The sequence below is a fragment of the Vidua macroura genome, chromosome Z (assembly GCF_024509145.1).
Source record: "Vidua macroura isolate BioBank_ID:100142 chromosome Z, ASM2450914v1, whole genome shotgun sequence".
NCBI classification, from domain to species: domain Eukaryota; kingdom Metazoa; phylum Chordata; class Aves; order Passeriformes; family Viduidae; genus Vidua; species Vidua macroura.
The window spans coordinates 34,414,987-34,430,069 of NC_071611.1; the positions used below are offsets into that span (position 1 = coordinate 34,414,987).

Here is a 15,083-nt window from a genome sequence, read left to right on the forward strand (position 1 = left end):
CTCTATTACAATCAGGCCACATTACCTCAAACTTTATATTTAACTGTGTACTTTAGTATTAAGTTGATCTCTTTTACTATACATTTTATTTTAATGCTTATTCTGCATTCTGCATGTTTAAATTGATTTCTTTTATTCTCTTTTCAATTATTAATGTCTAATATCTATCAGAGTTCTGCTGTTTCATGACCTTAATTCCTCTATTTGTGATTTATTCTCCTCTTATAAATAGGCAATTTTATTTTGTCCTTGTAATACCCTGTTTATGTATAGAAACATTTGTGGAATACTGAAGTAATTTTGCTGTCGTACTTATGCATGAGGAATCATGTGGCAGTAAAGTAAATGATGAGTGAGTGAAGGTCATGTCTTTACTCTTTTCTTTTGTAAAGCTGTATTCAGTGGGTATGATTAGCTGTGACTTTTTATTCAGCATCTGCATTTAATCAGCAGTTATTTCCCTGTTTCCTAGACTGGTTAGTATAATCCTTCACCACTTTATCTCTCTTCTCTGCCAACCAGTCATTAAAAGGAGGTTTTCTACCTTTCTCCTCTATTTTTGTGGTCAGCTTTGATAAAACCAAAATGATTTTCCGTAAAGAAGTGATAACATAAGTAAAGTGATTGACTAAACAAAACTTTCCAACTCTTTCTGTAAGTTTTGTGAAGCATGGCACAGTCGTGACTCAGCAACACAGAGTAGGCTGCAAACATTTAAAAAATACCTAAATTTAAGTTCAGGTATTAATTTAAGTTTACTCTAATTATAATTGAAAAAGAGCAGCGTTTTCATGTTTTTTTGGCATATTAATGACATTGCCATGTATTAAGATTTTTGAATTTGTCTTAAGGTATTCCCAGCCCTGAATGTCCCCCTCCCTACCTGAGACAAAAGTGCTTAATATCATCCTCCATGTAAGCAGTGGATCAAAATTGGTACATATATCCATGGGAAATCACACAAAGAAACAACAATATATAGTTTTAAATTATCTCCAGATGCTAATTATTCCAGGAATAATTAGTATTTGACAATTAATAAATAATTAAATTTTATTCCCTGTTACTTTCCTCAGAGTTAAATCTCACATGAGTTCTTTAATTATATCCTGTTGCCCATCTACTCCCAATGCTCTCTGCTTGCCATCATGCCCAAATAATATGGAAGGATTCTTATCCTATGTGTAATACATGCAATACATCATCACTACAAGGATTAGGTTGGATTGGCCCATTTGACTATGACCAAAGACTGCACATGAGAAATAATCAGTAAAAAAATCTCAGCAATTTTTCCTTCCTGTAGGGTGAGAGGTTCATGAGACCCTGTGGAGATTGATAACACAACGAAACTAATGGCCTGTTCACTCCAGGTCATGGGAACTGGGGAAGATGCCAAGAAATTAGTAAAATATGGAAAAAAAATGTTTAATAAGTTTGTAAGCTAAGCGTTTGGAATCCTCTATTAAATGTCATTATTTTAATATGTTGAAGAACTGTCTTCTGTCCATGAAGGTGAAGGATTTTAAAATATTCTCTATGGGGGCTAAAATCTGTCTCTAAATACTGAAGATCTGAATTGCCTCAGAGCTTAAACCCTTGAGGAAACCTACTCTTGAAGTGCGGTGGCAACATAAGGTAACCCATAAACTAAAATGGAGAAAAAAATAATTGAAATGAAAGTATTTTTTCACTCTGCAATATGTTGCATAAGCACAGACAGTAGGGTAGCTGTCAACCCTTAGAACTCTGCAACAAAATTGTTTGATAGTGATATTCAACTCCAAAATCTTTGTTTCTCTCCTAAGAGTTTAAAGTGAGAATAACTGTAGTTCCTGGGTTGTGAAATAAATTTTAAGTTTTTATCTTTAATGAGATTGTGTTACACATTACCCTAGTTTTCCTTTCATTGAACTTTAAGGCACAGCTGAATGCTACCATAAATGTCATCAAGGAATGTCTGGGGGTTGTTTTATAAGAGTGGGAGGACAGAGCTATGTGTGGTGGTTTCTTTTTTTTAATATATGCTTTTCTTATCTGTTTGGACAAACATTGCATCATAAAAGTGACTCAAATTAAAGTTATTCTGCTTCCTTGTGGCTGTAGCTTGAAATAACATGTGTTCAGTATTTTGATTTATAAAATTCTCCATGAAAATGATACTCATATCATTTGCTAAACTGCATCCGGAATACTGTACTTGATTTTAGACATCTCCCCAGAACAGGAGCTATATCTTCTGCTAAAGACTGAGTGTCAGACATGGTAAATTCTTCCTTTTCCTTACCCTTCTTCAATCTCACATAGCATAGAAACAGAGCATGGAGGGGAAATTTGCACTGCAGCAGTTCTTTTGGCTGCACATATTTCAAAATTGATGAGAGCAGGCCAAGGTCAATGGAAAATGTGATACATAATCCTGGAGAATTTCGATCTGTGACAACCGTAATATTTAAATAAGAAAGAACTCTATTATTTCAGGATCAGAACTTTATGTACCTGAGTGTTGCAGAGATCCCACCTTAGATACCCTTTTAAAACTCTTTATACCTATCCTACTTTTAAATATTTTTTACTCTTCTTGAAATAAAAAAAAAAGCTTTTATTTCAGAAGAATAATCTACTAGGCACTTGCAGTTATCATGTGTGTCATATTTCTTTATCAGTAGAGGACAATACACAGTATAAAGCATTTTTCCAGTCTGTGTGAATAATTGATCCATAGGGAACTTCAAGGTACTTCTGGGAAGTTCTTTATGTGCTATTTTAGACATAAGAAAAACGTGATTTTTGGAAAGCTGAACTCATCCATTGGTCTGTTCTCCCCTTTTCTGAGGGTTTTTTAGTGTGATGTCCATCCTATGCCCAGATAAATATTTTTCTGGTAGTAAATAGGGAATGAGTTTAAATTGCGCATTAAAAAAACTGCTATGTCAAGATTTTGAATCTCTAGACATTTCTAATTACCTAATTCTGAAGATTATGCAAATTTTATTTAAATTCTTAAGTGTTCAGAATACCCCATTTGTGGTGCCTGATTGTAGCTGTGCTAACATTGAAGCATTGCTGACATAATACTTAAATAGTGTAGAGAGAGTGAGATGAGCCTCATAACCATAATAATAACAGTAAGACTATTCGAACATCCAGGGTCCCATTCTGCTCTAGGTATTTTGAAAAATACTTTATATAACTCGATGCGTTACTGTATCTTCAGATGACCTCCAAACATCTACTCTCATTGAAACCAGCTTCAGATCTGTCCTGGTATTTGTAGCTATTCGTAGCAGGAACTGTTTTAGTAATTTCATTAGTTTGTAAAATAGTGTAAAGTAGTGACTGAATAGCATCCTAATTGCATCACCTTTCAAGCCACATTCTACAGCAATCATTTATTTGTGGTAATATTGGTGATGATAATAAATTACTGCAATGAATCATTGTTGCTTATGATATTACATATATGCAGAACAGTCTTTCCATCATGATCTTAAAATTACATTACATTGAATCAGATTTGCTAGATGAACTGTCTTCATCTTGTATTTTATGTAGAAATCTATTAGCAAAACTTCTCAATATTGTTCTCCTGCAAGAGATTTTAATTATATTTAGAGATATCTAGCATTCTACTGGATAGAGAGAGCTGTTTAACACAAGAGCAGAGAAAAACCTCAATTTTTGAGTTATTGATTCAAAATTCCATTAGAGGCCCTAAATACTAATTTTAGTACTATTTTGTACTTTAAACATTTAAAAAAGCTTTTGCTTTTGAAACTGAAGGGCAAAGTCTAATTCTCTATCAGCAAAAGAACATCTAACAGACGTAAGTATAGATCAGTATCATATATCAAGAAAATAAAGAAACATTATGCAGCAGATGTCATTTCAGAAAGCATTTTCATCTGTGGAAGCTTCTGATAGAAAAGGAAGAAAGTTACATTCATGTTACAAATAAGGCATTTCAGTATAGGACACCGCCATGTAAAACAGAAGACACACAATTGTGGGGAGACACTAAACATCATATTTGTACAATAATATATTTGTAAACATTTTTAAAATGTCTTTATACATAGGAGATATTTGACTGGCATACAAATTATAGTTTCATCTTATTGTAGGAAACTCACAGTATAGATTTTACATTACTGTGGAACCTCATTCACAATACATCTCACTGCATACTTTTGGTGGCAAGATAGCTCTGTAAGGTAGAAAAGGAATCTTAGAAATGAGGGACATGTACATTATTTAGTATGACTTTACTCATAATGTCAGGGTAACAGAATATCCTGGGTTGACTATATGATGCTTGTATCCCCAGTCGTCTGTTCTGTTTGTGCTGAATAATAAGTTTTGCACCTTTAAGACTTGTTCCAGGGGTGCAGGGGCGGGGGGGAGAAGAAGCGCTCACGTTGTTTTCAGAAACGGGACTCACTCCTCCACATTCCTGCTCCTGGACTGTGTTGTCTGCGGACGGACAGACAGCGAGACAGAGCTCTCCTTTGCTTTCAGTTTTAGCCAGCTGAGGTGAAGAAGTTCTCTGGGCTGTTTTTTTCCTTTTCTTTGGACCTGCTCAAGCCCGCTCTGGGCTGAACCCCAGAGGAGCAGCGGCAGCTCGCAGCTGAGGCCCAGCGGGCCGGGCCTGGGCCGCGGCGTTTCCAGCGCCGGAGGGACTGAAGAGAGGCTGAGTGAGCCGAGCTGCAGCCCGGGCAGGGGAATTTGTCTCTCTTTTGGAGCGGCAAGAGGTTTTCCTGTATAATATTGTTTAGGTTTTCCTGTTTAATAAACGGTTTTTCCCATTTTTCTCCAAGGAGGTATTTTTCCCAAACCAGTTAAAGGGAAGAGCCGATTGAATCTACTTCCTAGAGGAACCCCTTTGGGGGTTCTCTCCCAAATTTGCCCTGAACCAGGACACAGAAATAATCTGGAATGATAACAAAGCAAATCCGTGAATCCACGAATCCCAAACTGCTTTTTCCAAACTTTTAAAACAAATGTTTTTCTTAAAACATGACTGCTGTGTGGCTTTGATTTAAAAGTGCTAAGTATATATGTTAATCCCATTCAGACTGATATGTTAGTACAGATATTTATGAGTCTCACTGTTTTTTGACAGCATTTTAAATTTGTCCAGCCTAGAGCAAGACTTCCTTAGGAGGGAGACGGAATACTACTTTTGTGAAGATAGCATTGGATAAAAATATGATGAAGTTTAAGTGTGTGAATTAGATATGAAAGTTATGTATGCCAAAAGAGCAAACTTAAGTGGCTTTTCTTTGGATACATATCTCAAATAATAGATTAAAATTTTGCCATCATGAAAGAAAGACTAGCAAACGCTCTCATCCAGACTTTCTCATGTATCATGTTTTAAGCAGATGAACAGCAATTGCATTCAGCTGTTTCTTCATACATAGAATCATCTTTACATGGCTAAGTGAAAGCTATTTTCTTTTTATGTCCCATTATTTTAATTACTCATGTAGTCTGCCATGAAAACTGTGCTTATTTATTACACGATCTTTGTGACTGACTCGTGATTGAAGAATTCTCTTTGATTTTTTTTTTTAATATTCATCAGTGTAAGCTAAAGTCAATTTAGAACAGAAGTTTTACACATGGAGAGGTTTTGATTGTAATTATAGTTTGATGCAAAGGGTGCATTCATTTCAGACTTCTTACTCTATAGGCCATACACCTTAGGGTTTGAAATTACTACCCAATTTCAACCATATTTAGAAGCTGAAGAAAATCTTAACAAGAAGAATGTTTCTATGGATTTTACACATACAACAACTGAGTGAGGGAGTGGAACCCAAGTATTTTGTCCCCACAACAAACTCAATTTCTACACATTTCATCTGGCAGCTGGCCACAACACTGTTGATTCTTTTCCTGGTGAGGATAGGAAACTTGTGTGTTGAATTATACAAGTGAAAAAATAAATACAACTTATTCTGAAGCAAAGCTTCACTGACTCTCTTTACCATAAAACCACTTTAATTGTAAAGGTTTAATTCTTAACCTGTAGTCAGTGAGTAAATGATTAGCTACAGTTTATCATTTACATCTATCACATTGGACTAATGTTACCATGTTGGGTTGTGATACAGTTGATATTATTTCTGCTGATCTTACATATGACCAGACCAGGCTGGCCGCTGTGCAAATTGCATTTGAGGATGCTGTACCTGTATTGTAGCCAAATTTCCCTGGTATGACTTTAAGTTCTATCCTTTTTCCAACATTTCTCACCACACTGTGCCTCAGCTCTTAAAATATGCAGTTGTAGAAAAATTTGGGTGAAAGGGACCTCTGTGAGTGTTCTACTGCGGCCTCTTGGGGCACAACTCACATCAAACCTCAGTGTATGATTCAATGTCCAGCTGTGTTTTACAATCCCTAAGAAAGGAAATTCCACACTGTCTGCAAGCAATCTCTTCCAGTCCTTCGGCACTACCAGGGGGAACCATTTTTAAAAATATTTAATTACAATTTCCTCTGTTGAGCCTCTTGACCCTTATCTTTTCCCCTTATGCATCTCTCTGATGAGAAAGCTAGAATGCACCTTCCAGAAGGGGAATCCGCAATCAGGTCCCCTCTTATTCAGACATGCATGCAGAGTTCCCTCAGATACTCTTAACAGCAGGTAGTGGCTTGTCCTCTTCTAGATTCTCTCAGGTTTATCACTATCACTTTTTAAAAACCATAGTCAGAGAATGGTTTGGGTTGGAAGGGGCCTTAAAGAGCATCTAGTTCCAACCTCCCTGTTGTGTGCCTGGGGCATAGGCTTGGTTGCTCAAAGCCCCATCCCACCTGGCCTTAAAACCTTCCAGAGATGGGGCAGACACAATTTCTCTGTTCCACTGCATCACCACCCTCACAGTAAACATATTTTTTCCTAATATATAAACCAACTCCCTTTCAGTCTGAAGCCGTTAAAGGTTAGCTGTATAAAACTAAACCCACTATTCCACATACGGCATTACACATTTCTAGTACTACAGTGTAATAATTTGCATGTTTTTTGGTCACACTGCTGTTAACACAGCCCAAAATATGTTTCATTTTCATAGTGCAAAGGTACACTCCTCACTCACTTGTGACTATGATGAACATTCCTCATTCACAGCTTAATTGTTATGAGGCACATTTTAGTAAGCACTGAACAACTTCTTCCTCAAAGGGAGAATCCACTTTATTTTTTCCCCTCAAATTAAAGCAAAAACCCCAAATTGAAGCACTAATCTAAGCTGCGAATCACTTCCAGGTATTTTGACCTGTGTACTTACAGGGTAGCGCAGAGTGGAAGATGTTGCTGCTCTTCTTGTGTGTTATCTCCATTTTCAGTCTCTATACCATAATCACAGCATTCATTCACCTGAGGCTGACAGGCTCTGACTTCAGTCTTGTGCTCCCTCATAATTTAACCCTGCTTTGGAGGTCTGGTTTATGAGAAAACTTGCAGAGAACTGCATTCATCTGAGGAGTAGCAATTCCTGTGTTAAGAACCTCAGGTGAGAACTTCTGTTGAGACATTTTGCCAGCAGGCTTGCTAGTGAACAGAGTCCTTCTGACTGGTTGTCTTTGAAATAAACTTTGTGCATCTTCTGCTTTGAAATGTTAAGTCTGTTAATCAATCAGCTTGCTCTCAAGGTCAATTTCACCTGTGTAAAACACTAGTGACCTGCAGGAGGGTTCTCTATGTTTTTTCCTTTCTACTTTTGTAAGACATAGCCCCTTGCTACATGCATGGATAAAGTAATTCCTTGAAATCCCATTTCTAGTTCAGTAGGCTGGGCCTTGGTCTCATTTCAGTGACATGGATCTAAAAGGTGAGAAAAATCCACAGGTTTTATGAGTCTGAGCTTTAACATTCCTTAAATCATCTCAGTCTATATATTTAGGGTTTTTTATGTGAATCAGAATATTTAAGAGGTGTTCAAGCTTCTTGGGAAAGCTTTTTCTTGCATATTTGATTATTATTAAGGTGATAATATCTGACTCATAATCTCTGTAACTGTCATCTTTTTCAACTTTACATCCCCATTTCTGGATGAGTTTCCACTGAGAACTTTATTTTCTGAAACTGCATGTTTGGTGTTTTCCAGGAATTGCTTATGGCCAAATATTAAAGCAAATGTCTCAGCATCAGTGTCTTCCAAACAGCACAGGAGTACTTTCATGTTGTTGTTGGCATTAGCACACATCATAAATTAAGTTTACTTTGAGATTCTAATCAAGGATCAGGATGCATACTATCTTAGAATTTGTTTGGATGCAGGGAAATGATAGAGGAAACAAGTTTATTCAGCAGTGATTTGTCTAAGGAAACAGGTACCTAACACAAGAACCATATAGGACCTCTAATGAGGCGTATCAGCCACATGCTCTTTATTTCAGCTTTATGTAGATAACTAATAAATCAAGAAGAAAAGTCTTTTGGAAGACCCAGAAAAAGTGAGACTTGTGCCTTCTTCTGAAGTTTGTAGAGTTACAGACGGAAGAATTGTATGTATTGCATCCAGAAGTTGTGAATTATGTGCTTGTTTCTCCTCCATCATGCATCCTTAAATTCTAGCACTACTGCCCACTAGCCTATGGACTTCCATCGTATCCCTGCCTTCATTCAGGATATTTTGAATCCAGATGTCACAAAAGTGGATTTCATGCTTTTGACTTCCTGCAGTTAGGAATTTGCTACAGTTATTAACTTCTTGTGGCTGAATAAAAAAATTTCCACATCCTTCCTTCTCTGAGTATAACGCTGGTAATTCTAAGATACAAATTTGATTACAACATACCAGAAAAATGTTTTTTCAAGTAAATTAATATTTATAAACTATCTACATGAAACTATTTTTCAATTTTTACTTAGATATATGCATTTTCTTCAGCTGCCACAAGATGGGAGTGTTGACCCTTAAAGCTCTCATTTTGTTCTTTGGTTTTTCTTCCTTACTCTTGTGCTGTGCCAGACAGAGACTTAGAGAATATATTTTGTTTTTTCCTGAGCAAATTCTCTGCAATTAACTAAACTGGAGAGAATTTCTGGGATGTTTAGAGAATTTTAGTCAGCCTTATTCCCAGTATTGATCCAGGAAGCAAAGATCACGTGTACATTAAAATAATTTCTTGCAAATAAGCATCACATTTCTCTGATAGAAATTTCAGTGATTCTTTGTCAGTTCTGCACTGATCTGCCACTTTTTCAGATAATGGGTTCCCTTTAGTACTCTTACAAGGCTGTAAGAATAAGCAAGAGATCAAAATGCTTCTTGCTGCATTTACAGGTCACCATCTGCAAGTTGGAAAGAACACAGCTTATGTGATAAAATTAGTGACTGAATAATTTTGGGAAATGGAGCTTATGTTAAGAAAACATTAAGGTCAAGAAAATCCCAGTTAAATGTTAGTATATGGATAAATGGACGACTAATTGTTCTGCCTCTAAGCTTATTTCTGAAAGGTTTGAGCATGTAGAGATGTCCTCCTATCTGTCCTATTGTGGTCCTATATAGTGCCTATGAAGGCACTAAAAGAAAATGGACCAATTCAAAAGTTTCTGAGCATTGAGGAGCATTCAGATATGAATGTTCATGGCCTGTGCTTAAAGCATTCAAAACTTTATCTGCACATAATATGACCCATGTTCCTCTCACATATGAAACAGCATCATCCGAGATAACTTTTATTGGTTTTTCAATTTTTCATTGTCACACCAGTCCTCCCCTTCTCCTTCAGTTGAAGAGCGAAGTATTTTATAAAGGAGTGTGTAGGAGGTACTTGGATACCTTGTTACCTGTTTTTATATGTGTTCAAAAATCTTTGAATAGCCTTGAAAAAATGTCCTTATGGTTGATCCACCTGGTACAAAGAAGAGAGAAAATGACTTAAGTATTACATGCAATGTGCAGGTATTAAAACAAATGTAATCAGACAAAATATAATTTCTGGTTTTGTTAATTAGATGCATGCTATAAACAAGCAATATTATAATATATTTTCTAAAGAACTTGACTCCTATTGAAATAATTAAAAGAAAAATATTTTTTTTCAGAAGCTATTGCGAAATTTTAAATCTGGTTGTAGGGTTTGGTGTTTTGTTTATTTTTTTTTTTTTTTTTTAAGTAATGTGCTGAAGTTTCTGGTTTTTTTTTTTTTTTTTTTCCTATTAAAAACTCTTCGAATTTATGCTGGGTTAAAACTAGTTTATTAATAGTAGGAAAGAAGACACTTTGTTTATTTGGTTGGGTAATTTTCTTCATAGAATAGATGATGTGAGTAAAAAACAGTTTAGCCATTACACTTTGCCTTGGTAAATGCCATCTTTTCAGGGTTTGACATCTGTACCTAGCCACAAATACTTAGCCAGCTTTGGTCTACATTTTAACAAGATGAAAACTTGAATCTTCTTGTTCCTGTACTGTGGATACACTGAGAACTTAGACTGGCATTTAAGGAATTAAAAAATAAATTTTACTAAGAGAGGAAGAAAGGACATGCAGCATTTTCATGGCAAATAGCATGATGTCTGTTTGACAGAAGAAATGACCTTGGAACAGTATGCTTTCTGCCCTCCTCTCGTTGCCTGTTTTTCTCTGGATGTGTAGTACTATGATAAATGGCTGTCAGTAGAATTTCACAAAAGACTACTCAAAAGTAGCCTTCTGAGTATGACACTACAACTCTTCTGTAGAATGCCCTTTCAGGCCTTCCCAAGGCCCTCCTCAGCCATCTGGTGCATATTTATGGAGGACAGGGATTAATTCCCAGGTGAGAAGCAGATGTAGGTCAAGAAGTACAGAAAATTTAAAACTCATTGTTAGTTTGGTTACATTTTGAGAATACCTCTGGAAAAATAGAGCTGGTTTTCCTTTCGAGTACATTTTAATTAAGATTTTAAGTTCCTGGCTGTTAAACTGCTTGATAGGAGGACATATATGAATACTTTTGCTTAAATGGAACACTTTGGATGTACGTGTAGAAACAGTGAATCAGAAAATATAATACTGGAGATGCGACTTTCTTTAAAAATGTTATCTGATTAAAGGAACCCCCTTATAGTACCAGGCTGTATTACCTCTGTAGCGACTTCAAGTAGGGTCAATGGTTTATACATGCAGTAAAATTGAAGGCAATAATGAAAATCATGTCCCCAGGCCTGGAAGGCTGAATTCAAGTCTGTTTCCACACTTTGTGATAAGATCAGATCCAAAGGAGAGTCACAGTTTGGTGAGGCAGGAGATGCAAGTTGATAGGCAATGCCATGTTCTGGGGCAGTTTACAGCCATGAGAGGCTTCAATGTGCACCTCATTTTTGGGGGAATTTAATGAGGTGTTTCTAACTGTTTCACATAGAGGATTTTCTAGTGGTCTTTTGTGGATTTTGTTATAAGCAAAACAATTCCATGCCTGCCTCAGAGCTTATGAGACAATTCAGTAAGGTATTAAATAACTTCCATCTTACACCTCCTATACTAATTCAGTAATTTCAAAGGCACTGGCAATCCTAAAGAAACCAATGGTCCTTGGTAGATTTTGAGTCTAAAAGGATCTTCTGTATTCCTGAGATGTCACCCAAAAGCAAGATATCATGCTATTGCAAGGACAATCTTGATGAGATATACTACTCTTTAGTGTAGTTGAGTTTATCTTGTTTTGTTATCTTACCATAATGAACTTTGAGTAGTGTTTGGTCATGGTTTTTTTTTTCAGTATGGTCAAGAATATGTTAGCAAAGTAGCATCATAGAAGTATGAAAGAGAGAGGCATAATATTGTGAAAAACTTTAGAGTAATTTGGCTTTTCATCACCAGTAGTGACAAAAATGTAGAAAAAAGAATTTTCTCTAAAGGTCTAAAGGCAAGTACATTAAAGTGCTGAAGGCATTTTGAATTCACTGAAGACTGTGGACAAACAAAAATATTTCCCATACTTTGTACAAGTTCTGAAAGTGTTGTGGAAGAAATCAATAATACAAACCTTGTAGAGGTGGAACAGCAACATAAGGCATTTCTGATCTGTATTTTTTTTTCCTGTTATCAGGTTGCAATCTGATGTACCTGTACTGCTCAAGAAGCCTGTCTGATGGATAGAGATCATGTGGGCCATGTGCAGCATGGCCTGTTGTCTTTTCACACTCCCTGGACCAGCCAAGGCAGAACAAGGAAGGGACAAGGCGGGTTGGGGCTCCAGTGAAACTGAAATTCAATTACATGCCTCCTGTAGACCTAACCTCACTGTAAAAATTAGCCTGACAATATTACCTTTAATTGTGCCTGTGTGAACTCTCTTTGATGTTAAAGATGGGCTACCCTCATCCACCTTTTTTGTCATACTGTGAGCAAGCCTCACTAAATTGTTTAGCAAGATGCAGACCTTTAAGGAAACCCAGACATGAACAGCTTTCTCCAGCCCTTGAAAGTACATGGGATTGATCTGTTTGCTATACAATCCCCAAGCCCCAGGCTATGGATAAAATTTCTTAGAAGAGAGGCAAAGTAAATCAATTCTATTCTGTTGCTGGGGTAAAGTTGGTCAATAGATGATATTTTAAAGCACCTCCATCAACAATTTATGAGATTTATTCAGTTTATGCGAAAGAGCACTCCATAATCATCACTACACAGTGATGGCCCAACAGGGTGTTGCTAACTGGATATCATTTAATAAAAGTTTTTCAAGTGCTCAGCATGCTTTCATCAGAGGGTGATTTTTGTTTTTATCCTTGTTTTGTATGAACATTAGGAGGTAATCAAGAAGTTATAAAAGTTGATGATTTATGAAGCTTTTGAAGTGGTGGGTGAAATTGTAGGCTAGATATAATGCTTATATTGATCACACTGTTGGGTAAAAGCACAAGACTGTTGACTAAAAGTACTATTTAAATAAATTTCATGACAGGATGTTAAATAGAGATCTAGTATTATTTAAATAACTTGATTTTGGTTAATAGTGGTCATGGTCAACACTGGGCAGTATTGTGTTGATAGGCATATAAACCTCACAAATATTACCATATTGACACTGTGCTTTCAGAATTGGAAAATTAGTTGCATAGTTACCAGTCTCTCCTACACTAGCCCTTTATTTTCTTATATTTCCAGCAGTATTCTTGTCTCTTACACTAGCAAACTTTTGAAATTTTTGTGCCATGACCTTGGCTTCATCCCAGTCTGCTTTTTCAGTAACTTCTCCTGCTTTGTTGATAAGTTTTTTTTTTTTGTTTTTGTTGTTTTTTTTTTTTTTTTTTTTTTTTTTTAATACAGTTCTATTTTTACTTCCTTTTGCTTTTCTCATATTTTGAAATTACTTTGATTATGGTCTGCTTGCTCCAGTTTTGAAAGCACAAGGGAGAACAATGTCATAATTTTTCTTTTTGCATTTGTAATCCCATATCTGGTACTTCCTATTACATATTATCCACAATTTTAAAATAATTTCAAGAGCTTATTTTTAAATGTTTGTCAGTATCTCTAATTAAGTAATTTTTAAACTTTTTTTCTCTGACTATGCCTTTATTTTCATTTATAGCTCTTTGCATTCTGAAGAGAGTGTCAGAATTTACAATTCTCTTCATGAAAAATCACCACCACCCATAAACAAACAAACAAAGAAACAAACATTTCCACACCCCAAAACAAACAAACACAGCAGAAAATTTTGACCAATTTTTTTTGATTCTCATTTTGATTTTACTTTTACATCTCCCTCCTCTAATTTATATGCACTCTGTTTCATTGCATCTAGTTAAAGAGCTGGTATGTGCATACCAATGTGTTTTCAATTTACTAGTTGTTATTTAAGTTAATATATGCAAAAAACCCCAAAGTTTGGAAAACAATTCAGTGCTATCTATTATGGCTGTTCAGCTTCCCTCTCTGTCTTTTTAATGTGCAGAATTTAGTTTTTTTATTTGTCTCATTTGGGTGCTGGTTGACATTTTTCAAATAAAAATACTGGTTTGTATCCTTTTGGAATGAGATCTCTGTTTTTTGTCTGCTTAATTCTCACACATTTGATGTACACATCACAATCTAATCATGATATGAGACAGTACAATCTTATTAAGAAAAAACTGCAAAATCTGTTTTATACTGTGGAACTGTTTTTCAAAGTAAACAAATGTGTGTCATGAAAAACACTTTTCAAGAACCTCACCTGATAGTGCTAGTGCTGCTGCCTTGGTCTCTATTTGAGGGTGATCATCTGAGGCATGATGCAGATCTGCACAGGCTATATTGTGCTTCTCCTGAACAGCAATTCCCCTTCAATTTGTCTTCACAAGCTATTTATGATTACGTCACCTTTTCATCTATAAGTAAAATCACTAGAATAAAATTGTCAGTATCATAAAACCAACATGAAAATGATTCATTTACTTTTTTAATATTAGACTTGGTATTTTGCTATTCTTCTACAATCTTCTTTTGGCAATAATTTTAGGGTTTTTTTCAGAAGCATTTCAGAAGCTCACTCACTGATGTGAATAAAGCGATGCTCACTGGTGTTAGTTATTGTCTTCATTATATAACTGAATAAATGTCTTAAGACATTTGAAATTGATGAAAAGACACAGTGCATCTGCTGGAAGTTTTTTTCCAAATTAATTTAGAAAATGTTGCTGCCAATAGAAGTTTCTTTATTATTCATACAACCGCTGATATCAAGATTAATATGGCAAAATCTTAGCATGTCAAGAAATGCTGTCAAATCTGTGTGTACATTTCAAATCTCTTGAAAATGTGATGGGTTATCTCTGGAGTACTTCCGAGCCTGGGAAAATATAGGTCATATTGGGAGGATTTTTCAAAACAACAAGTGTTGGTATGTCTCTATTGAAATGTTTGATTCCAAAACCCATAGAAAACCAGACTGGAGCTCTGTGTTACATGTACAGAAATTATATCATATACTATAACTCAATTAAATTTGTGACTAAAGAGTAAGAATAACTTTTATGTCTGTTGCCAATACACCTTAAATATAGTCTTTCCTGAAGCACATAGAATAGTACAGAATATAGAAAAGTAAACAATATCAATAAAAAGGGACTAGATTTCCCAAAAACATTA

At 35.6% G+C, this 15,083-nt stretch overlaps 1 long non-coding RNA gene across 1 annotated transcript; it reads left to right on the forward strand.

Annotated features, from left to right (window-relative positions):
* The first annotated feature begins 4,300 nt into the window (after window positions 1–4,300).
* Window positions 4,301–12,914, forward strand: LOC128822222 (uncharacterized). Its single transcript, XR_008441401.1, has 2 exons — window positions 4,301–4,751; window positions 12,055–12,914. It is a non-coding gene; the product is annotated as an uncharacterized LOC128822222 (long non-coding RNA).
* The last annotated feature ends 2,169 nt before the right edge of the window (window positions 12,915–15,083 follow it).